This window comes from Triticum urartu, chromosome 4A, assembly GCF_056163025.1.
Source record: "Triticum urartu cultivar PI428250 chromosome 4A, HENAU_Tu73, whole genome shotgun sequence".
Classification (NCBI taxonomy): domain Eukaryota; kingdom Viridiplantae; phylum Streptophyta; class Magnoliopsida; order Poales; family Poaceae; genus Triticum; species Triticum urartu.
Genome location: NC_141876.1, coordinates 610,069,982 through 610,092,692, shown reverse-complemented (window position 1 = coordinate 610,092,692; position 22,711 = coordinate 610,069,982). Strand labels below are relative to the sequence as shown.

General features: G+C 45.8%; 1 pseudogene; it reads left to right on the top strand.

Annotated features, from left to right (window-relative positions):
• Positions 1-13,654: 13,654 nt before the first annotated feature.
• Positions 13,655-15,152, top strand: LOC125555005 (uncharacterized; annotated as a pseudogene).
• The last annotated feature ends 7,559 nt before the right edge of the window (positions 15,153-22,711 follow it).

Below are 22,711 nucleotides of genomic sequence, written 5' to 3'. Positions count from 1 at the left end.
CCAGTCTTGATCCGTGTCAACCCAACAGACACTTTCGGAGATACCCGTAGTATACCTTTATAGTCACCCAGTTACGTTGTGACGTTTGGTATACCCAAAGCACTCCTACGGTATCCGGGAGTTACACGATCTCATGGTCTAAGGAAAAGATACTTTGACATTGGAAAACTCTAGCAAACGAACTACACGATCTTGTGCTATGTTTAGGATTGGGTCTAGTCCATCACATCATTCTCCTAATTATGTGGTCTCGTTATCAATGACATCCAATGTCCATAGTCAGGAAACCATGACTATCTGTTGATCAACGAGCTAGTCAACTAGAGGCTTACTAGGGACATGTCGGTGTCTGTTATTCACACATGTATTACGATTTCCGGATAATACAATTATAGCATGAATAAAGACAATTATCATGAACAAGGAAATATAATAATAATGCTTTTATTATTGCCTCTAGGGCATATTTCCAACAGTCTCCCACTTGCACTAGAGTCAATAATCTAGTTACATTGTGATGAATCGAACACCCATGGAATTCTGGTGTTGATCATGTTTTGCTCTAGGGAGAGGTTTAGTCAACGGATCTGCTACATTCAGGTCCGTATTTACTTTACAAATCTCTATGTCTCCATTTTGAACATTTTCACGAATGGAGTTGAAGCGACGCTTGATGTGCCTTGTCTTCTTGTGAAACTTGGGCTCCTTGGCAAGTGCAATAGCTCCAGTGTTGTCACAGAAGAGTTTGATTGGCCCTGACGCATTGGGTATGACTCCTAGGTCGGTGATGAACTCCTTCACCCATATTGCTTCATGTGCTGCCTCCGAGGCTGCCATGTACTCCGCTTCACATGTAGATCCCGCCACGACGCTCTGCTTGCAGCTGCACCAGCTTACTGCTCCACCATTCAACATATACACGTATCCGGTTTGTGACTTAGAGTCATCCAGATCTGTGTCGAAGCTAGCGTCGACGTAACCCTTTACGACGAGCTCTTCGTCACCTCCATAAACGAGAAACATTTCCTTAGTCCTTTTCAGGTACTTCAGGATATTCTTGACCGCTGTCCAGTGTTCCTTGCCGGGATTACTTTGGTACCTTCCTACCAAACTTACGGCAAGGTTTACATCAGGTCTGGTACACAGCATGGCATACATAATAGAACCTATGGCTATTGCATAGGGGATGACGCTCATCTCTTCTATATCTTCTGCCGTGGTCGGACATTGAGCTGAGCTCAATTTCACACCTTGTAACACAGGTAAGAACCCCTTCTTAGAATGATCCATATTGAACTTCTTCAATATCTTATCAAGGTATGTGCTTTGTGAAAGACCTATGAGGCATTTTGATCTATCTCTATAGATTTTGATGCCTAATATATAAGCAGCTTCTCCAAGGTCCTTCATTGAAAAACTCTTATTCAAGTAGGCCTTGATGCTGTCCAAGAGTTCTATATCATTTCAATAGTATGTCATCTACATATAATATGAGAAATGCTATAGAGCTCCCACTCACTTTCTTGTAAACGCAGGCTTCTCCATAAGTCTGTGTAAACCCAAACGCTTTGATCATCTCATCAAAGCGAATGTTCCAACTCCGAGATGCTTGCACCAGCCCATAAATCGAGCGTTGGAGCTTGCACACCTTATCAGCATTCTTAGGATCGACAAAACCTTCCGGCTGCATCATATACAATTCTTCCTTAAGGAAACCATTAAGGAATGCCATTTTGACTTCCATTTGCCATATCTCATAATCGTAGAATGCGGCAATTGCTAACATGATTCGGACGGACTTTAGCTTCGCTACCGGTGAGAAAGTCTCATCGTAGTCAACTCCTTGAACTTGTCGATAACCCTTAGCGACAAGCCGAGCTTTATAGATGGTCACATTACCATCCGCGTCTGTCTTCTTCTTAAAGATCCATTTATTTTCTATGGCTCGCCGCTCAACGGGCAAGTCAGTCAAAGTCCATACTTCGTTTTTATACATGGATCCTATCTCGGATTTCATGGCTTCTAGCCATTTGTCGGAATCCGGGCCCGCCATCGCTTCTTCATAGTTCGAAGGTTCACCGTTGTCTAACAACATGATTTCCAAGACAGGGTTGCCGTACCACTCTGGTGCGGAACGTGTCCTTGTGGACCTTCGAATCTCAGTAGGAGCTTGATCAGAAGTATCTTGATCATTATCATTAACTTCCTCTCTAGTCGGTGCAGGCACCTCAGGAACATTTTCTTGAGTCGCGCCATTTGCCGGTTCAAGAGGTAATACTTCATCAAGCTCTACTTTCCTCCCACTTACTTCTTTCGAGAGAAACACTTTCTCTAGAAAGGACCCATTCTTGGCAACAAAGATCTTGCCTTCGGATCTGAGGTAGAAGGTGTACCCAATAGTTTCTTTTGGGTATCCTATGAAGACGCATTTTTCCGACTTGGGTTCGAGCTTCTCAGGTTGAAGTTTCTTCACATAAGCATTGCATCCCCAAACTTTTAGAAACGATAGCTTAGGTTTCTTCCCAAACCATAATTCATACGGTGTCGTCTCAACGGATTTCGACGGAGCCCTATTTAAAGTGAATGCGGCAGTCTCTAAAGCATAGCCCCAAAAAGATAGCGGTAAATCAGTAAGAGACATCATAGACCGCACCATATCCAATAGAGTGCGATTACGACGTTCGGACACACCGTTACGTTGAGGTGTTCCAAGCGGCGTGAGTTGTGAAACTATTCCACATTTTTTTAAGTGTGTACCAAATTCGTGACTCAAGTATTCTCCTCCACGATCTGATCGTAGAAACTTGATTTTCCTGTCACGTTGATTCTCAACCTCACTCTGAAATTCCTTGAACTTTTCAAAGGTTTCAGACTTGTGTTTCATTAAGTAGACATACCCATATCTACTTAAGTCATCAGTGAGGGTGAGAACATAACGATAGCCACCGCGAGCCTCAACACTCATTGGACCGCACACATCAGTATGTATGATTTCCAATAAGTCGGTTGCTCGCTCCATTGTTCCTGAGAACGGAGTCTTGGTCATTTTACCCATAAGGCATGGTTCGCACGTGTCAAATGATTCATAATCAAGAGACTCTAAAAGTCCATCTGCATGGAGCTTCTTCATGCGTTTGACACCTATGTGACCAAGGCGGCAGTGCCACAAGTATGTGGAACTATCATTATCAACCTTACATCTTTTGGTACTCACATTATGAACATGTGTAGCATTACGTTCGAGACTCATTAAGAATAAACCATTCACCATAGGAGCATGACCATAAAACATATCTCTCATATAAATGGAACAACCATTATTCTCAGATTTAAATGAGTAGCCATCTCGAATTAAACAAGATCCCGATACAATGTTCATGCTCAAAGCTGGCACTAAATAACAATTATTGAGGTTTAAAACTAATCCCGTAGGTAAATGTAGAGGCAGCGTGCCGACGGCGATCACATCGACCTTGGAACCATTCCCGACGCGCATCGTCACCTCGTCCTTCGCCAGTCTCCGTTTATTCCGCAGCTCCTGCTGTGAGTTACAAATATGAGCAACGGCACCGGTATCAAATACCCAGGAGTTACTACGAGTACTGGTAAGGTACACATCAATTACATGTATATCAAATATACCTTTGGTGTTGCCGGCCTTCTTGTCCGCTAAGTATTTGGGGCAGTTCCGTTTCCAGTGACCCTTCCCTTTGCAATAACAGCACTCCGTCTCAGTCTTGGGTCCATTCTTTGGCTTCTTCCCGGCAGCTTGCTTGCCGGGTGCGGCAACCTCCTTGCCGTCCTTCTTGAAGTTCTTTTTACCCTTGCCTTTCTTGAACTTAGTGGTTTTATTGACCATCAACACTTGATGTTCCTTCTTGACTTCTACCTCCGCTGATTTCAGCATAGAGACAACTCAGGAATGGTCTTTTGCATCCCCTGCATGTTGAAGTTCATCACAAAGCTCTTGTAGCTTGGTGGAAGCGACTGGAGGATTCTGTCAATGACCGCATCATCCGGGAGATTAACTCCCAGCTGAGACAAGCGGTTATGTAACCCAGACATAGTGAGTATGTGCTCACTGACAGAACTATTTTCCTCCATCTTACAGCTGAAGAACTTATCGGAGACTTCATATCTCTCGATCCGGGCATGAGCTTGAAAAACCATTTTCAGCTCTTCGAACATCTCATATGCTCCATGTCTCTCAAAACGCTTTTGGAGCCCCGGCTCTAAGCTGTAAAGCATGCCGCACTGAACGAGGGAGTAGTCGTCAACACGTGTCTGCCAAGCGTTCATAACATCTTGGTTCTGTGGGACGGGAGGATCACCTAGCGGTGCTTGTAGGACATAATCTTTCTTGGCAGCTATGAGGATGATCCTCAGGTTCCGGACCCAGTCCGTATAGTTACTGCCATCGTCTTTCAGCTTGGTTTTCTCTAGGAACGCGTTGAAGTTGAGGACTACGTGGGCCATTTGATCTACAAGACATAGTGTAAAATATTTTAGACTAAGTTCATGATAATTAAGTTCATCTAATCAAATTATTAATGAACTACCACTTAGATTAGACATCCCTCTAGTCATCTAAGTATTACATGATCCGAGTTAACTAGGCCGTGTCCGATCATCACGTGAGATGGACTAGTCAACGTCGGTGAACATCTTCATGTTTGATCGTATCTTCTATACGACTCATGCTCGACCTTTCGGTCTTCTGTGTTTCGAGGCCATGTCTGTACATGCTAGGCTCGTCAAGTTAACCCCAAGTGTTTTGCATGTGTTCCGAGGCCATGTCTGTACATGCTAGGCTCGTCAACACCCGTTGTATGTGAACGTAAGGATCCATCACACCCGATCATCACGGCGTGCTTAGAAACGACGAACTTTAGGAACGGTGCACAGTTAGGGGAGAACACTTCTTGAAATTGTTATGAGGGATCATCTTATTTACTACCGTCGTTCTAAGTAAACAAGATGCAAAAACATGATAAACATCACATGCAATCAAATAATAAACGTGACATGGTATGGCCAATATCACATAGCTCCTTTGATCTCCATCTTGGGGCTCCATGATCATCCTGTCACCGGCTTGACACCATGATCTCCATCATCATGATCTCCATCATCGTGTCTCCATGAAGTTGCTCGCCAACCATTACTTCTACTACTATGGCTAACGCGTTTAGCAATAAAGTAAAGTAATTTACATGGCGTTTCTCGATGACACGCAGGTCATATAAAAGAATAAAGACAACTCCTATGGCTCCTGCCGGTTGTCATACTCATCGACATGCAAGTCGTGATTCCTATTACAATAGCATGAACATCTCATACATCACATATAGATCATTCATCATTCATCACAACTTTGGCCATATCATATCACAAACCACTTGCTGCAAAAACAAGTTAGACGTCCTCTAATTGTTGTTGCAAGTTTTACGTGGCTGATTTAGGGTTCTAGCAAGAACGTCTTCTTACCTACGTTAAAGCCACAACGTGATTTGTCAACTTCTATTTACCCTTCATAAGGACCCTGTTCATCGAATCCGCTCCAACTAAAGTGGGAGAGACAGACACCCGCCAGCCACCTTATGCAACTAGTGCATGTTAGTCGGTGGAACCGGTCTCACGTAAGCGTACGTGTAAGGTTGGTCCGGGCCGCTTCATCCCACAATACCGCTGAAGCAAGAAAAGACTAGTAACGGCAAGAAAGTTGACAAATCTACGCCCACAACTCATTGTGTTCTACTCGCGCAAGAAGAACTACGCATAGACCTAGCTCATGATGCCACTGTTGGGGAATGTTGCAGAAAACAAAAATTTTCCTACTCGTTTCACCAAGATCTATCTAGGAGTTCATCTAGCAACGAGTCATCAGATGCATCTACATACCTTGTAGATCGCGCATGGAAGCGTTCAAAGAACGGTGATGATGTAGTCTAACACGACGTGATCCAAATCACCGATGACCAAGCGCCGAACGGACGGCACCTCCGCGTTCAACACACGTACGGGACGGGAGACGTCTCCTCCTTCTTGATCCAGCAAGGGGGAAGGAGAGGTTGATGAAGATCCAGCAGCACGACGGCGTGGTGGTGGATGCAGGGTGTCACAGTAGCAGGGCTTCGCCTATACTACGAGAGAGAGACGTAACGGGGAGAGAGGGAGGCGCCTGGGGCTGGAGTATGAAGTCCCTCCTCTCCCCCACTATATATAGGAGGGCCAAGGGGGGGGTGGTGCGCGGCCTAGGAGATCTGATCTCCTAGGTGCGGCGGCCAGGGGGAGGAATCCCTCCCCCCCCAAGGCACCTAGAGGTGCCTTCCACCACTTGGACTCCTCCCCCATGGAAACGCTAGGCGCATGGGCCTAGTAGGGCTGGTGCCCTTGGCCCATGTAGGCCAAGGCGCACCCCCTACAGCCCATCTGGCCCCCCGGGACAGGTGGCCCCACCCGGTGGGCCCCCGGGACCCCTCCGGTGGTCCCGGTACAATACCGATAACCCCGAAACTTGTCCCGATGGCCGAAACAGCATTTCCTATATATAATTCTTTACCTCCGGACCATTCCGGAACTCCTCGTGACGTCCGGGATCTCATCCGGGATTCCGAACAACATTCGAGTTCCTACATATACATATCTTCACAACCCTAGCGTCACCGAACCTTAAGTGTGTAGACCCTACGGGTTCGGGAGACAAGCAGACATGACCGAGACGACTCTCCGGTCAATAACCAACAGCGGGATCTGGATACCCATGTTGGCTCCCACATGCTCCACGATGATCTCATCGGATGAACCACGATGTCGAGGATTCAATCAACCCCGTATGCAATTCCCTTTGTCAATCGATATGTTACTTGCCCGAGATTCGATCGTCGGTATCCCAATACCTCGTTCAATCTCGTTACCGGCAAGTCACTTTACTCGTACCGTAATGCATGATCCCATGACCAGACACTTGGTCACTTTGAGCTCAATATGATGATGCATTACCGAGTGGGCCCGGTGATACCTCTCCGTCATACGGAGTGACAAATCCCAGTCTTGATCCGTGTCAACCCAACAGACACTTTCGGAGATACCCGTAGTATACCTTTATAGTCACCCAGTTACGTTGTGACGTTTGGTATACCCAAAGCACTCCTACGGTATCCGGGAGTTACACGATCTCATGGTCTAAGGAAAAGATACTTTGACATTGGAAAACTCTAGCAAACGAACTATACGATCTTGTGCTATGTTTAGGATTGGGTCTAGTCCATCACATCATTCTCCTAATGATGTGATCTCGTTATCAATGACATCCAATGTCCATAGTCAGGAAACCATGACTATCTATTGATCAACGAGCTAGTCAACTAGAGGCTTACTAGGGACATGTCGGTGTCTGTTATTCACACATGTATTACGATTTCCGGATAATACAATTATAGCATGAATAAAGACAATTATCATGAACAAGGAAATATAATAATAATGCTTTTATTATTGCCTCTAGGGCATATTTCCAACAGGCAATAACAAGCAATATCTCCACCAAGCTTGCAAATACACATACAAGTATGAGAATCTATCATCATGTGTAATGCAAAGCATGAGTCACGAATGCATGGCAAAAGCATAGTAATGAGCATAGCATGCAAAGTGAACATGGAAAGATGGGCATAGAATATGTAATGGACAATAACCCATAGCCAAGTGATGGTCATGTAGAAGAAATGCGCGAAGTCTTTGCGCGAAGAGACTGGTGGGAAAGACAATCCATGGGATCCCAAGTCATTATTGCTCTCTAGAGCTCATTTTGTCAACTCGTGGGATTGCGAGGTTGACAAGAATTCATGGGTACCTACACAAAAGAGACACAAACGGAAGAAATTGTGTGTGTGGTAAATGTACACATCATCCATCATGATGTGTATGTGCATGTGAGAGTTAGCACAAGACAAGCATCGCTCAAAGAAATTTGATGCATGGTATAAGAACATGTCATCCATCATGAAAGAATAGTTATTGTGTATGACACGATGGGGATGTAAATTGAGCATACAAGTATATGGATCATGCAATGGGTGGGAGTGATCACAATCTCCTAAAATGTATGAGGAAACTATGGGGGTCTCCTCATGTGCAATATTTGAAACATCATATGGAGAAAATGGGCAACACCCAAAACAATGCATATCCGAAGCTAGGTGGTCATGGCATGGCATATGAGATAAATGATGCAAAGATAGCATGTCAATATCATCACAAGAGAAACAAATGCCAATAACCATAGGCTTGTCATCTATGCCATATGTGCAAATTGGGTTCATTTTAATAGCATATGCATAGTCACTATGAAGAGATTGCAAATATGGCATATGATTGATCTCATGAATAGCATATGACAAGTCAAGTGGATTGACAAACATGATGTGACCGAGAGAATTAGCACAAGAAATCCTATGTAACATGGCATCACAACTAAAAGACTCCACATGGCAATCATCATACTCATCATAAGTGGGTAAATCATCGCATGGGGAAATCATACTAGCATGAAGCATGTCAATAGGGGGATCAACATCATGCAAGCAATCAATGCCATGAATGTGCACTAGTGGGACTAGAGCATCACCTTCACCTATGTTACCTTGTTCATTACACTCAATTGATGTAGGTGAGGTGTGAAAGACCAAATGGTGGTCAATATCATCATCTTGGTGGAACCATGTGGGGTTTGCATCATATTCCACCAAGGCCATCGTCTTGTCTATAGGGAGGACGAAGTCATCGCGAATTGGCGCGCCATCATAGATGGGACCTAACACCAACTGAGAAGACACAATAGAGGTAGAGGTCAAGTCGTTAGTGTTGAAAGTGGCCTCACATGACCTATCAACTATCTCACTCTCTCTATGTGGTGGTTCACTCAGTCCCTCATGGTAGGTGCACTCAATGTCACATATGGTGGAGTCACTAATCTCACTCAAGTGGTGGGCGTTGTGGCTCTCCTCACATGGGAATTGTGGCAACACATCATATATCGGGCTAGTGGTGAAGTCACTCTCACTCTCAATATGGTGGCTAAAGTCACTCAAGTCATCATATGTCGCCGTGGTCGAAGGGAAAATCCCAGGCTCAACCATATCATTGTCGTCGCCGTGGATGAAGGCCGAAGATGGCACATCATCACCCTCGCCTCCTAAGATAGAACCATCATCCTTGCTCGTCACCATGTCGCTCACTGTCAAAGCTTGGTCGTCAAATGGCTCCGTAGTCGTAGTCGTTGCCGCACCGTCTTGAAAAAGAGTCGAAGTAGACTCGGCACCATCAATGCCACAAAGAGGGTGGCGGTGAAGTCGAGCTTGGGAGCATCGTCTTGGAGCTCGTCGGGCTTGGACATCGTGGTGGTACTAGCCTCATGCTCATTCTCATGGAGCTTGGTCGTCATGAAGTGAGCTTGGGGTGGAGAAGCTTTGGCCTTCATGAGTTCTTGTTCCGCCTTGAGAGCACCAATGTAGTTGTCGTCGAGGGACTTGTAGTTCTCGAGGAATATAGTCTTGTAGATGTCGTTGTGCAATCCCATCATGAAGTGGAACTTCATCGAAATGGGGTCGTCCACGCTGGCTCGTCGCAACGCAATCTTCATCTCCTTGAAGTACTCGTCGATGGACTTGGATCCTTGGATGGTTTTCTCCAATTGGCGTTGAAGTTGTTCCGTGTAGGTTGGAGGCATGAACTCTCGCCACAAAGCTCTCTTCTTCTTGGGCCAACTCATGTCGTAGGTCTCCGAAGGTGCGTGAAGCCACCATGTGGACGCGAAGTTGTGGAAGTTCCTTGTGGCGCACTTCACTTGATCATCGGGAGGAACTTGATGTAGCTTGAGGTAGTCGTCCATCAAACGCTCCCACTCGAGATACTCCTCGGGTTCTTGAGTTCCATAGAAAGGAATCGCATGGTCGGTGTCGAGGTCGTAGTAGCTCATGGAAGTCGCGGACTTGAGCTTGGGGAGCTTCTCTTGAGGTGCTTTTGGGCAAAGATGCCGTATGTCCGTAGGCGAAGATGCCTTGAATTCGCTTGGCGAAGATGCCAAGGGGGATGGTGACGTCGTTGAGCGGTTGTTGGTGTTGAGCTCTTGAGCTTTACGTCCTTGTTGGTGATGGTGTCGATGCCGATGTGATCTTGCCGGAGATGGTAGCTCGGAGGCATGTGCTCTTGAGCGTCTTCTCGAAGATGAGGAAGACCGCTTGTAGGACTTGATGAGGGCTTTGATTTCCTCCATTTGAGCTTGCATCTTGGTGTCGGTGGAGTTGTTCGTGGCATCAAACTCGTCGTTGTTGTTGCAGACCGAAGATGAAATGCCTTGCCTATCCATCACTCCAAGAGAAAAATGTGAGTGGTAGAAAGAGAAGAATGAATACCAAATGTACCTTAACCAAAGTTGAAAGTGGATCAATGATCACTCAAATGTGGACAAGGAAATAGCACAATTGGTACCAATTCTTGTCGGTTTCTCACACCTACACAAGTAAGGCTTATGGTGGAGCTTGGTGAGGATAGTGGCACAAACATTTAATGCAAAATGTTAGCAAGAGTCAATAATGTTGAAAGAGATTCACAAATTTGCAAGTGAAACAAGTAGACAATAGCAATATGTGGCACATAGAAACACATACATGGATAGATAAATGGGGTCGTGCAACCAAGGATGAGCTCAAAATGTGGAATCCACGGAAAATGCTCTTGTTGCACAACTCTAGAGAGACGCTAGCACGATTGCTCAATAGGCAGATACGACACTTATGCACAACCTATAGGAGACAAAAATGCAACGACTTCTATCCCAAGTATGCTATGTATATGATGTTCTGGTGGTATGATCCAAGATGATCGGATATGACAATCTTATGCAATGTGGTATGATTTTATAGCACTTTCTTACAAGCTCTTTGTTCACTCTCTTTTTATTAAAAGCTTATTGTTTTTTCTTCTTCTTTTGTATATGGCCACTTTGCGAAATGCACAAACCAAGATAGCAATTGTATATATGCGGGAACAAACTTGTGGCACAAGGGATGATATGATACCAACATGATATGGTATGTATGCAATGTATGGTGTATATCACTAATGTGCACAAGTAACGTTGCCGGCAATACTCAAATGGCTAGTCTCGATAGGCAAGTAACGCAAAATGGGCTAGGGGTTATCAATGCAATGGCAAGGGAATGTACAATGGAGGGATACCACGATACCAAGATGATATGGAGGTTACCGTCCATGTCGATGATGAGTGGCGGTGATCTTGATGGAGATACCAAGATGATGGAGACTCGTCCCTAAGTAGCCGAAACACCTTAGGAAACGGAAAAACCGCGAACTCAAAATATCAAATGTCAAATGGTGGTAGCGGGATGTGGTGGTGGTTGCGGAAATGCAATGATGGGTTTTGTGAGTAGGCAATGCGGAAATGAAGGGTAAGGTGGTGTACTATACACGGTGTTGGAGTTGGAAGCACGGTGCCTAAGTAGACGAAACACCTTAGGAGACACAACTCACAACACAAACAAAATTGGGTTAAGTTAGTGTGGCGGGAGTGTGAGGTGGGCAAAACTATGCAGAAGTTATGGTGGTGGTGGTGGTTGATGAAGAAGCAAGCGTCCCTAAGTAGCCTAGACACCTTAGGACACTCAAATCACTCCTCAAGCAACCACTAATGTGTTGGGGAACAAAATTGGTTAGGTTGCGGAAGTCGGTGGTGGTGTAGTGGATGATGTGGTGGAGGCCCTAGGCAAAGATGCCAAAATTCACAAACTTTGATGGAGTCAAAAGATGTTGGTGGTATTTTTGTGGGAAGGGGGATGTCAAGAGCTTCAAAACAAGCTAAAGAATGCGAAAATCAGAATCCGGATGAATTAGTTATGGCCGAAACAAAAATCAGCCGAAGGTGATATCTACAGGTTACGGACGTCCGGACAAGGTCGGATGTCCGGGGGCCGGACGTCCGGGCGGGCTTGGAAATCCGTAAATTCAGCTCGGGTTAGGGGTTTCGGTCATCCGGAAAAGGTCGAACGTCCGGTCGTTCCAGGGGCTCCGGACGTCCGGAAAGTGTCGGTCGTCCGGGGGTCAGGGTCAACACGAGATGCGAGATCCGGGGCGTGATTTTGGGCGGAAAATGATGATTTTGGGGTCAAAATTGATGAGATTTTGTGGATGAAAGATGGGGAAACTTGGGGAAATGCTAGATCCACTCGAAACCAAGCAAATCCATGGATCAAAATCAACAAAACTTCTTCAAACCAACAAATCACAAAAAAAATTGGGGCTATTTTTTGTGGGGATTTTCAAAATTGGGGAAGAACACAACAAAATTAGGCTAGAAAATGAAAAGGGGAGGCTCCAAAATCGTGATCAATGTGGCTCTAGATACCAAGATGATGTAGGGTAGGAACCCTAGGAGCGGATCCCGTGATGAACACGAAGAACATGAGGAGGGAAACAAGGGGAAAATCACAAGGGGAACACAAGAGAACACTCAAACCAACAAGTATGATCACACATACGCTAGATCCATGAACACAAAGGGAGATACAAGATCCAAAGTCAACAACGGACGATACAAGACGTAACCGGTCTTCTCTGTGAGGTCTTGATGGGGCCGCCCAAGAGGGGGTCTTGATGATCTTCTCCGGAAGGAGGTCTTGAATCCAAAGGGATCTTCTCCGAAGAGGCCACGGTCTCTCTCGAGGAGTAGATCCGATGTGGATGAGCAATGCTCTATCTCTCAAATGAGCTAAACCAATGCTAACCTTAGAAAGGAGGTGGAGGTGGTCTATTTGTAGTCTAAGCCACGAAGGGGTAAGTGGGAGAGGGATACAAGGCCAAAGACCCACGGCTGTGCTTAGGCAGGTACCAGACGACCGGTGGGGGTCGGACGTCTGGTGGCTCGGGACGGTCCGGACGTCCGGCGTGCGTCAGACGTCCGCTGATTCTTCTCGGGACAGGTGGCGTCCGACGTCCGGTCGCTGGGCTCGGTCTGCGGCTGGTTGAGGGTGTGTCATACGTCCGGTGGACGCCGGTCATCCAGCCGCTGTAGACTCCGCAACTCCGTCTTCTTCCGTCTTTGCTTCCATGCTTCCCTCGCGGATGGTGTAGTTGTACACTTGCGCTCGCACTCCTCCTCCTTGTCCGTACCGTTCCGACAATACCTATGCATGCACACGAGTGGAGTGTCAAGTAGTATACCATCCTCAAAGGGGTCAAGTGAGCACTTGTAAAGGAGATGATTCACCTTTATGTATGTGAAGTAGATGTCGCACGTGTCAGTTTCCAAACGGACTCTTGACATGTTGATGTCCATAGGATGCTCTGCATCACTCTAGTAAATATAAGACAATCATGCCCACAGGCAGTTCCCCCAGGGAACCCATCACTGTCAAGCCTGCACCCAAGTTCACACCCCACTGTACCCGCACCTTTGGGGCCATCAAGTTCACATCAAATTCAGCAGTTTCTACCACTGCCATCAAGTTCATAGCCAAAACGCATGTCATCGCCAGTACCTTCATTTCCAAATGCAGTTCTTCCACTAACATCACCATGTCGTGACCCTGGCCAAAATCGCCTCACACAACCACTCCCCACCGGTGATCTATGCAGGATGGCTCCCGCTCCCGCTCCCCCCTCCTCCACCTCACCGGAGGAGGGCCAACCACCAGCCACCAAAAAACCTCCGGCCCCCGTCTCGTCGAAGCCAACTCTTGCCACCAGTCCTCTAGACGAGCTCCTCCCCACAGTAGCCCCTTCACCATCGCCATTTTTTGACCCGTCGTATGTAAAAGCCGGGCAGGTTGCGCTCCGCTGCTTCCTGGGCTGTGGCAATGCCATGGGCATGGAGTTCGAGGATGATGCCTCATACTACTTCCGCCTCGACATCACCACCCCCGCCATCCACCTCGCCTCGCTGCTCTACATCATATTACACTACTCCAACCGCCTCCTTGATGCCACTATCGTCGCCGCCCTGCTTCAGGCTATCCTTGGCGGTGCTGTCGCTGATTTCTTCGTTGCCCAATGCTCCCCCTCGTCTATCGCTTCCATGTTGCTTCTGCGTATATAGCAGAGATCATCCTCGCACAATCCACACTTCGCTTCCGTGCATACTCCTTTTTTTGAGAACCCTACCTCCGATCTCACCTTCTCCGTTCCACACTGCCACATGCATGCCGTTGGCTCACCTGCTCCAAATTCCAGAGGATCTGGGTCTTCACTTTGAAAGCGTAGCTTGGGCACAATGTCGCTCGCTTGTCTCCCAGCGTCCACCAAACCAACCGCATGGATGCCGCATGTATGTGCGCGTCATACAGTTCCCTTTCACCCTTGATGCCACCACGATGGGCCTCATCCTGGTTTGTCTATTCGGCGGCATCCACCACCAATTCAACGTCACGGACGACAGATATTCCTGCTTCTCCTTCACTGTGGCCTCGCCTGCCGTTGCCGCACTCATCGCATCCATGGGTGACTTTCACAAGCTGGGCATCCTGCTTCGCTTCCCTTTGTCTGCGCCTACGGGGCGTGCTTCATGCTCACCATCGGGGTCGGCCTCGTCGTCGTCTATCGGGCCTACGTCTTCCTCACCAACGGCAGTCGATCCTGCTCTGCTGCCACCTGCGTCCACAACTATTGTTGTCTTGAAGGAGCGTCGTCAACGGCCTGGTATAAGCTTTTTCTACTGTATGCTTAATGTTATCCGCTCCTGCTAGCTTACACCACATGCAAATTACACCCACCACATGCATTTGTTTTGGGTCACCTTCCTACCAATTAATGTCCGACCTAATGAACTATTAGTAGAATCTGCCCTAAACCACTGCTTTTCGGTCAAACAAGATTTTCTAGCAGTCAAAGTTCATGAGCATGTGTATAAGTCTAGCATCCTCTCCCGATCAATTAAAATTCAAATCCTCAACCTAGGGTCCATAGATTTTGAAGGGTTTTGGATCTTCCTCTTTGACCAGCTCGAACAAGCCGTTGGTCACTGCAGTTGTTTTCTCCATCATTACACTAAGTTTGCTTACCCTACTTTGCCCCCTCGATCAGACTCCATTCTTGGCCCTTTTGAGCATCGGCATCTCCAGGCCCGCACAACTCTATAGCCCACCTCGATCGCACTCTTGCACCACGTCCGCCCTGCTGCGCATGCACCGCTGGCCCACCCCATGCATCATGATGGCGGTGCGGCGCCCCCTGCCCCACCAAATCTATCAAAAGATACGTACGCTGCTGATAACCCACAAGTATAGGGGATCGCAACAGTTTTCAAGGGTAGAGTATTCAACCCAAATTTGTTGATTCGATAAAAGGGGAGCCAAAGAATATTCTCAAGTATTAGCAGCTGAGTTGTCAATTCAACCACACCTGGAAACTTAGTATCTGCAGCAAAGTGTTTAGTAGCAAAGTAATATGATAGTGGTGATAACGGTAACAAAGTAAAGACAGCAAAAGTAATGTTTTGGTATTTTTGTAGTGATTGTAACAGTAGCTACGGAAAAGTAAATAAGCGTAAACCAGTATATGGAAAACTCGTAGGCACCGGATCAATGATGGATAATTATGCCGGATGTGGTTCATCATGTAACAGTCATGAGATAGGGTGACACAGAATTAGCTCCAGTTCATCAATATAATGTAGGCATGTATTCCGTAAATAGTCATACGTGCTTATGGAAAAGAACTTGCATGACATCTTTTGTCCTACCCTCCCGTGGCAGCGGGGTCCTATTGGAAACTAAGGGATATTAAGGCCTCCTTTTAATAGAGAACCGGAACAAAGCATTAACACATAGTGAATACATGAACTCCTCAAACTATTGTCACTTTGGGGTTGCCGGATCATAACACATAGTAGGTGACTATAGACTTGCAAGATAGGATCTAGAACTCACATATATTCACGAAAACATAATAGGTTCAGATCTGAAATCATGGCACTCGGGCCCTAGTGACAAGCATTAAGCGTAGCAAAGTCATAGCAACATCAATCTCAGAACATAGTGGATACTAGGGATCAAACCCTAACAAAACTAACTCGATTACATGAAAAATCTCATCCAACCCATCACCGTCCAGCAAGCCTACGATGCAATTACTCACGCACGGCGGTGAGCATCATGAAATTGGTGATGGAGGATGGTTGATGATGATGACGGCGACGAATCCCCCTCTCTGGAGCCCCGAACGGACTCCAGATCAGCCCTCCCGAGAGAGCTTAGGGCTTGGCGGCGGCTCCGTATCGTAAAACGCGATGAAACTTTCTCTCTGATTTTTTTCTCCTCGAAAGCCAATATATGGAGTTGGAGTTGGCGTCGGAGGGCCACCAGGGGGCCCATGAGGTAGGGGGGCGCGCCCAGGGAGGAGGGGCGCGCCCCCCACCCTCGTGGACAGGGTGTGGGCCCCCTGGTCTTCATCTTTGGCGAGGATTTTTTATTATTTATTCTAAGATATTCCGTGGAGTTTCAGGTCATTCCGAGAACTTTTGTTTTCTGCACATAAAACAACACCATGGCGATTCTGCTGAAAACAGCGTCAGTCTGGGTTAGTTCCATTCAAATCATACAAGTTAGAGTCCAAAACAAGGGCAAAAGTGTTTGGAAAAGTAGATACGACGGAGATGTATCAACTCCCCCAAGCTTAAACCCTTGCTTGTCCTCAAGCAATTCAGTTGACAAACTGAAAGAGAAAAAGAAAAACTTTTACAAACTTTGTTTGCTCTTGTTGTTGTAGACATGGAAAGCTAGCATTCAAGTTTCAGCAATTATTATGAACTAACCATACTCACAATAACACGTAGGTCTCACAATTACTCATATCAATAGCATAATCAGCTAGTGAGCCATAATAATAAAACTTGGATGAAAACACTTTCTCAAAATAATCATAACATGATATAACAAAATGGTATCTCGCTAGCCCTTTCTGAGACCGCAAAACATAAATGCAGAGCACCTTTAAAGATCAAGGACTGACTAAACATTGTAATTCATGGTAAAAGAGATCCAGTCAAGTCATACCCAATATAAACCAATCATAATGAATGCAAACGACAGTGTGCTCTCCAGCGGGTGCTTTTTAATAAGAAGGGTGATGACTCAACATAAAAGTAAATAGATAGGCCCTTCGCAGAGGGAAGCAGGGATTTGTAGAGGTGCCAGAGCTCGATTTTTGAAATAGAGATAAATAATATTTTGAGCGGCAAACTTTCACTGTCAACGTAACAACTATGAGATGGCTGTATCTTCCATACTACATGCATTATAGGCAGTTCCCAAATAGAATGGTAAAGGTTTATACTCCCCCTCCTCCACAAGCATCAATCCATGGCTTGCTCGAAACAACGAGTGCCTCCAACATTCAACGGGTCCCAGGGGGAGTTTTGTTTAATTATTTTGATTTGCTTTGATCTTTTTGGATCATGGGACTGGGCATCCTGGTTACCGGCCCTTTCTCGTGAATGAGGAGCGGAGTCCACTCCTCTTGAGAATAACCCACCTAGCATGGAAGATATAGGCAGCCATAGTTGCACATGAGCTGCTCGAGCATACAAAACAGAATTTCATTGGAAGGTTTGGAGTTTGGCACATACAAATTTACTTGGAACGGCAGGTAGATACCGCATATAGGAAGGTATAGTGGACTCATATGGAACAACTTTGGGGTTTAAGGAGTTTGGATGCACAAGCAGTATTCCCGCTTAGTACAGGTGAAGGCTAGCAAAAGACTGGGAAGCGACCAACTGAGAGAGCGACAACAGTCGTAAACATGCATTAAAATTAATTCACACCGAATATAAGCATGAGTAGGATATAATCCACCATGAACATAAATATCATGAAGGCTATGTTGATTTGATTCAATACATGCGTGAACATGTGCCAAGTCGAGTCACTCAATTCATTTAAATGAGGATACCATCCTATCATACCACATCATAATCATCTCAATAGCATGTTGGCACGCAAGGTTAACCATTATAACTCATAGCTAATCAAGCATGGCACAAGCAACTATAATCTCTAAATGTCATTGCAAATATGTTTACTTCATAATAGCTGAATCAGGAACGATGAATCATCATATTTACAAAAACAAGAGAGGTCGAGTTCATACCAGCTTTTCTCATCCCAATGAGTCCATCATATATCATCATTATTGCCTTTCACTTGCACGACCGAACGGTGTGTATAATAATAAGAGTGCACGTGCATTGGACTAAGCTGGTATCTGCAAGCATTCAACTCAAGAGAGAAGACAAGTAATATGGGCTCTAAGTTAAATAAACAATCATGCATATAAGAGCCACTAAGCATTTTCAATATAGTCTTCTCGACCCCCAAAGAAAGGAAAAGAAAAATAAAAACTATTTACACGGGAAAGCTCCCAACAAGCAAAAGAAGGACGAGAAATATTTTTGGGTTTTCTTTTTAATTCTACTACAAGCATGGAAAGTAGACTAACACTAATTTTTTTTGTTTTTCTTAAGGTTTATTAAACACACAAGAAGAAAGCAGGAAAAAGGAAAATAAACTAGCATGGATATTACAGTGAAAGAGTATGAGCACCGACATCTAGCAATGAGTGTGAACATGAATGTAATGTCGGTGGGAAATACGTACTCCCCAAAGTTAGGCTTTTGGCCTAAGTTGGTCTATTGCCAGGGCTAACCTGGCTGATATCCGTAGGTGAAGCTGGGGCCGTACTACGATGCAGCGGCTACCGCCTGCTGAGCAGCAGCACGGCGTCGGGCTGCTTCCACTCCCCTCTCGTACTCATTTGCCTCCTCTCTGGTAATAATATATCTTCCTCTCGCCTGAAAATCAAAGAAGGTAGGAGCAGGAAGAGCAACACGGACCACACGTCGTCTGTCAAAGATTAGTCGATACTGGTAAGGTGGTCCTGTCCTCTCAATGAACTGGTGGGAAAACATAGGATCAAGATCTAAATAAGAAGTGGGCAACTCCACATCACCCTCACGAATGTCTACATCAAGAAAATTAGCTAAGTGGGTTGCATAAATTCCTCCAAAGAAATCTCCGTTACGTCTATTAAGATGCAACCTACGAGCTACAATAGCTCCCATATGATAAGCTTGGTCCCCTAACACAGCACTTCTGAGAATGCTGAGATTAGGGGCACACATGTGACATGCTTCATCCTTAGCAGTTATACATCTACCAATGAAGAGAGCAAAATAATGTATAGTAGGAAAGTGAATGCTCCCTATAGTGGCCTGTGCTATATCTCTAGATTCCCCCACAGTTATTCTAGCAAGAAAATCTCTATATTCAGATTTAGGGGGATCCCTGATACGGAAGGAAATATGCCCTAGAGGCAATAATAAAGTTATTATTTATTTCCTTATATCATGATAAAAGTTTATTATTCATGCTAGAATTGTATTAACCGGAAACATAATACATGTGTGAATACATAGACAAACAGAGTGTCACTAGTATGCCTCTACTTGACTAGCTCGTTAATCAAAGATGGTTATGTTTCCTAACCATGGACAAAGAGTTGTCATTTGATTAACGGGATCACATCATTAGTTGAATGATCTGATTGACATGACCCATTCCATTAGCTTAGCACCCGATCATTTAGTATGTTGCTATTGCTTTCTTCATGACTTATACATGTTCCTATGACTATGAGATTATGCAACTCCCGTTTGCCGGAGGAACACTTTGTGTGCTATCAAACGTCACAACGTAAATGGGTGATTATAAAGGTGCTCTACAAGTGTCTCCAAAGGTACATGTTGGGTTGGCGTATTTCGAGATTAGGATTTGTCACTCCGATTGTAGGAGAGGTATCTCTGGGCCCTCTCGGTAATGCACATCACTGAAGCCTTGCAAGCATTGCAACTAATGAGTTAGTTGCGGGATGATGTATTACAGAACGAGTAAATAGACTTGCCGGTAACGAGATTGAACTAGGTATGGGATACCAACGATCGAATCTCGGGCAAGTAACATACCGGTGACAAAGGGAACAATGTATGTTGTTATGCGGTCTGACCAATAAAAGATCTTCGTAGAATATGTAGGAGCCAATATGAGCATCCAGGTTCCGCTATTGGTTATTGACCGGAGACGTGTCTCGGTCATGTCTACATTGTTCTCGAACCCGTAGGGTCCGCGCGCTTAAGGTTATGATGACAGTTATATTATGAGTTTATAGATTTTGATGTACCGAAGTTTGTTCGGAGTCCCGGATGTGATCACGGACATGAAGAGGAGTCTCGAAATGGTCGAGACATAAAGATTGATGTATTGGAAGCCTATGTTTGGATATCGGAAGTGTTCCGGGTGAAATCGGGATTTTACCGGAGTACCGGGAGGTTACCGGAACCCCCCGGGAGGTATATGGGCCTTAGTGGGCCTTAGTAGAAGAGAGGAGAGGTGGCCATAGATGGGCCGCGCGCCCCTCCCCCCTTGATCCGAATAGGACAAGGAGAGGGGGCCGGCCCCCCTTCCTCCTCTCTCTCCTCTTTTCCCCCCTCAGCGAATCCTATTCCAACTAGGAAAGGGGGGGAGTCCTACTCCCGGAGGGAGTAGGACTCCTCCTGGCGCGCCTCCTCTTGGCCGGCCAGCCCCCCCCCCCTTTGAGCCATTATATACGGAGGCAAGGGGCACCCCTAGAGACACAAGTTGATCCACGTGATCATATTCTTAGCCGTGTGCGGTGCCCCCTTCCACCATAGTCCTCGATAATATTGTAGCGGTGCTTAGGCTAAGCCCTGCGACGGTAGAACATCAAGATCGTCACCACGCCGTCGTGCTGACGGAACTCTTCCCCGACACTTTGCTGGATCGGAGTCCGGGGATCGTCATCGAGCTGAACGTGTGCTAGAACTCGGAGGTGCCGTAGTTTCGGTGCTTGATCGGTCGGGCCATGGAGACATACGACTACATCAACCAAGTTAACGCTTCCGTTGTCGATCTACAAGGGTACGTAGAGCACACTCTTCCCCTCTCATTGCTATGCATCGCCATGATCTTGCGTGTGCGTAGGAAATTTTTTGAAATTACTACGAAACCCAACAGATACTACCCCAAGATGGAAATTTGCATGCACGAGTGAAATCCTCTAAGTCCATGGTAAGAGACTTGTCATAAAGGTCAAACATGACTGAAGGATGTGACACCCCAAAAATTTGGCCTTGTTTTAATGAATTAAAAATTTTGCCAGGAATTAAAACTTTGAATATCTGAGCTCCATTTTTATTTTTAAATCATTTCCTTCCCTCTTATGATGAGTTTTTCCCAAAGAGAAAACTTTTCAAATATGTCATTGGACATATTTAATCTCTCAAGAGAAACTTTCCCTTATTTAATATAACCAATTAAATAATTAAGTTGCTTGATCTTTACTTTCTTGAAAATGGTTTTTCAAGGTTAAATGGCCATATTTGAACTACAACCATTTGATAGATTCACTTAAAATTTCAACAAAAATTTGGAGATGTCATATGATGTTTTTTAAATCACTTTTATACAAAAATATCTATTATTCATGAAATATTTTGAGCTCTACACTCAATTTTTCTTCTCCGGTCCAGAGTGCATTTTGCACTACAACCCATTTAAATAATTCTTTCTAGCCTCCACCAAAATTATGGGATATTGGTAGTAGCATATGATTCAACTTTATGCAAAAACCCAGTGATGTTATTTGAAAATTTTGAGTGAATCAACCTCATCTTCATTCTGGTCCAGCCTTGTGATTTCTACTACAACCCTATTTAATTTTGCTCCAATGATCTTGTGCTTTCTCCTACTTGTAGACAGCCCTACCAAACCCCTAAATCCAGGAGCATGTACCCATAGGATTAATTTTGGTTCATGAAATAATGTCATTTATTTCCTGTCCAGAATTGAAGTTTTGCAAAACTTGCACTAGCAAGTTTTTTCTTTTGGCAAACTAACCTCACCACCCTCTTGTACATCTAAAGAGACCACCATCTGGAGTTTTTGGCCACTCCAAGACCTGCCTAAGTGCCCCTAGCATTTTGTCGAACACTTTGAGTGCATAGCCAGATTTGGCATGGATTCAAGTTTACATTGTGAACTTGGCCACCTGACCTAACCACCATGCCCATTCACCCTCTATCTAACCCTAACCTAGTCCTGTTTCTTCCCAGCCTCAGCCTCGACCTCTAGCATGCTCTGGCATTACGTTGAGCACGTCCCGTGCACGCCCGGAGCGCGAGCAGAGCGTGCGTTTGGCACGCACGTTCGCCGAGCCGACAAGCTGGCCCCTACGGTTTTGGCCCGCTCTGCAGCACCACGCCACGCACTCCCCTTCTCACCGCTACGCGCCAAGCCGCCCCTCGCCACGCCCGGCAAGCCAAGAGCTAGCCGCCGCCGCCGCCCGACAGCCTCTGCCCATGTCGGCGCCGCCGAACCTTCCTCCGCTCGCCACCTGGCCCCTGGAACAGCGCGTGCTCATCCGCGAGTGTGTCCACTAGCGCTCGTCGCCGCCACGTCGCCCTAGCTACAGAGAGGCGGTTCGCCGGAGAGCTTATCCACGGCCGCCGCGGAACCGACCTCGACGAGCTATAAAAGGAGGCCCCGAACCCATTCAAGCACACAGGCAACCTTAGAATGCTCCCCTAGTTCTCCCGTGGCAGCCAATCGATCCGGGGAGGTCTCCT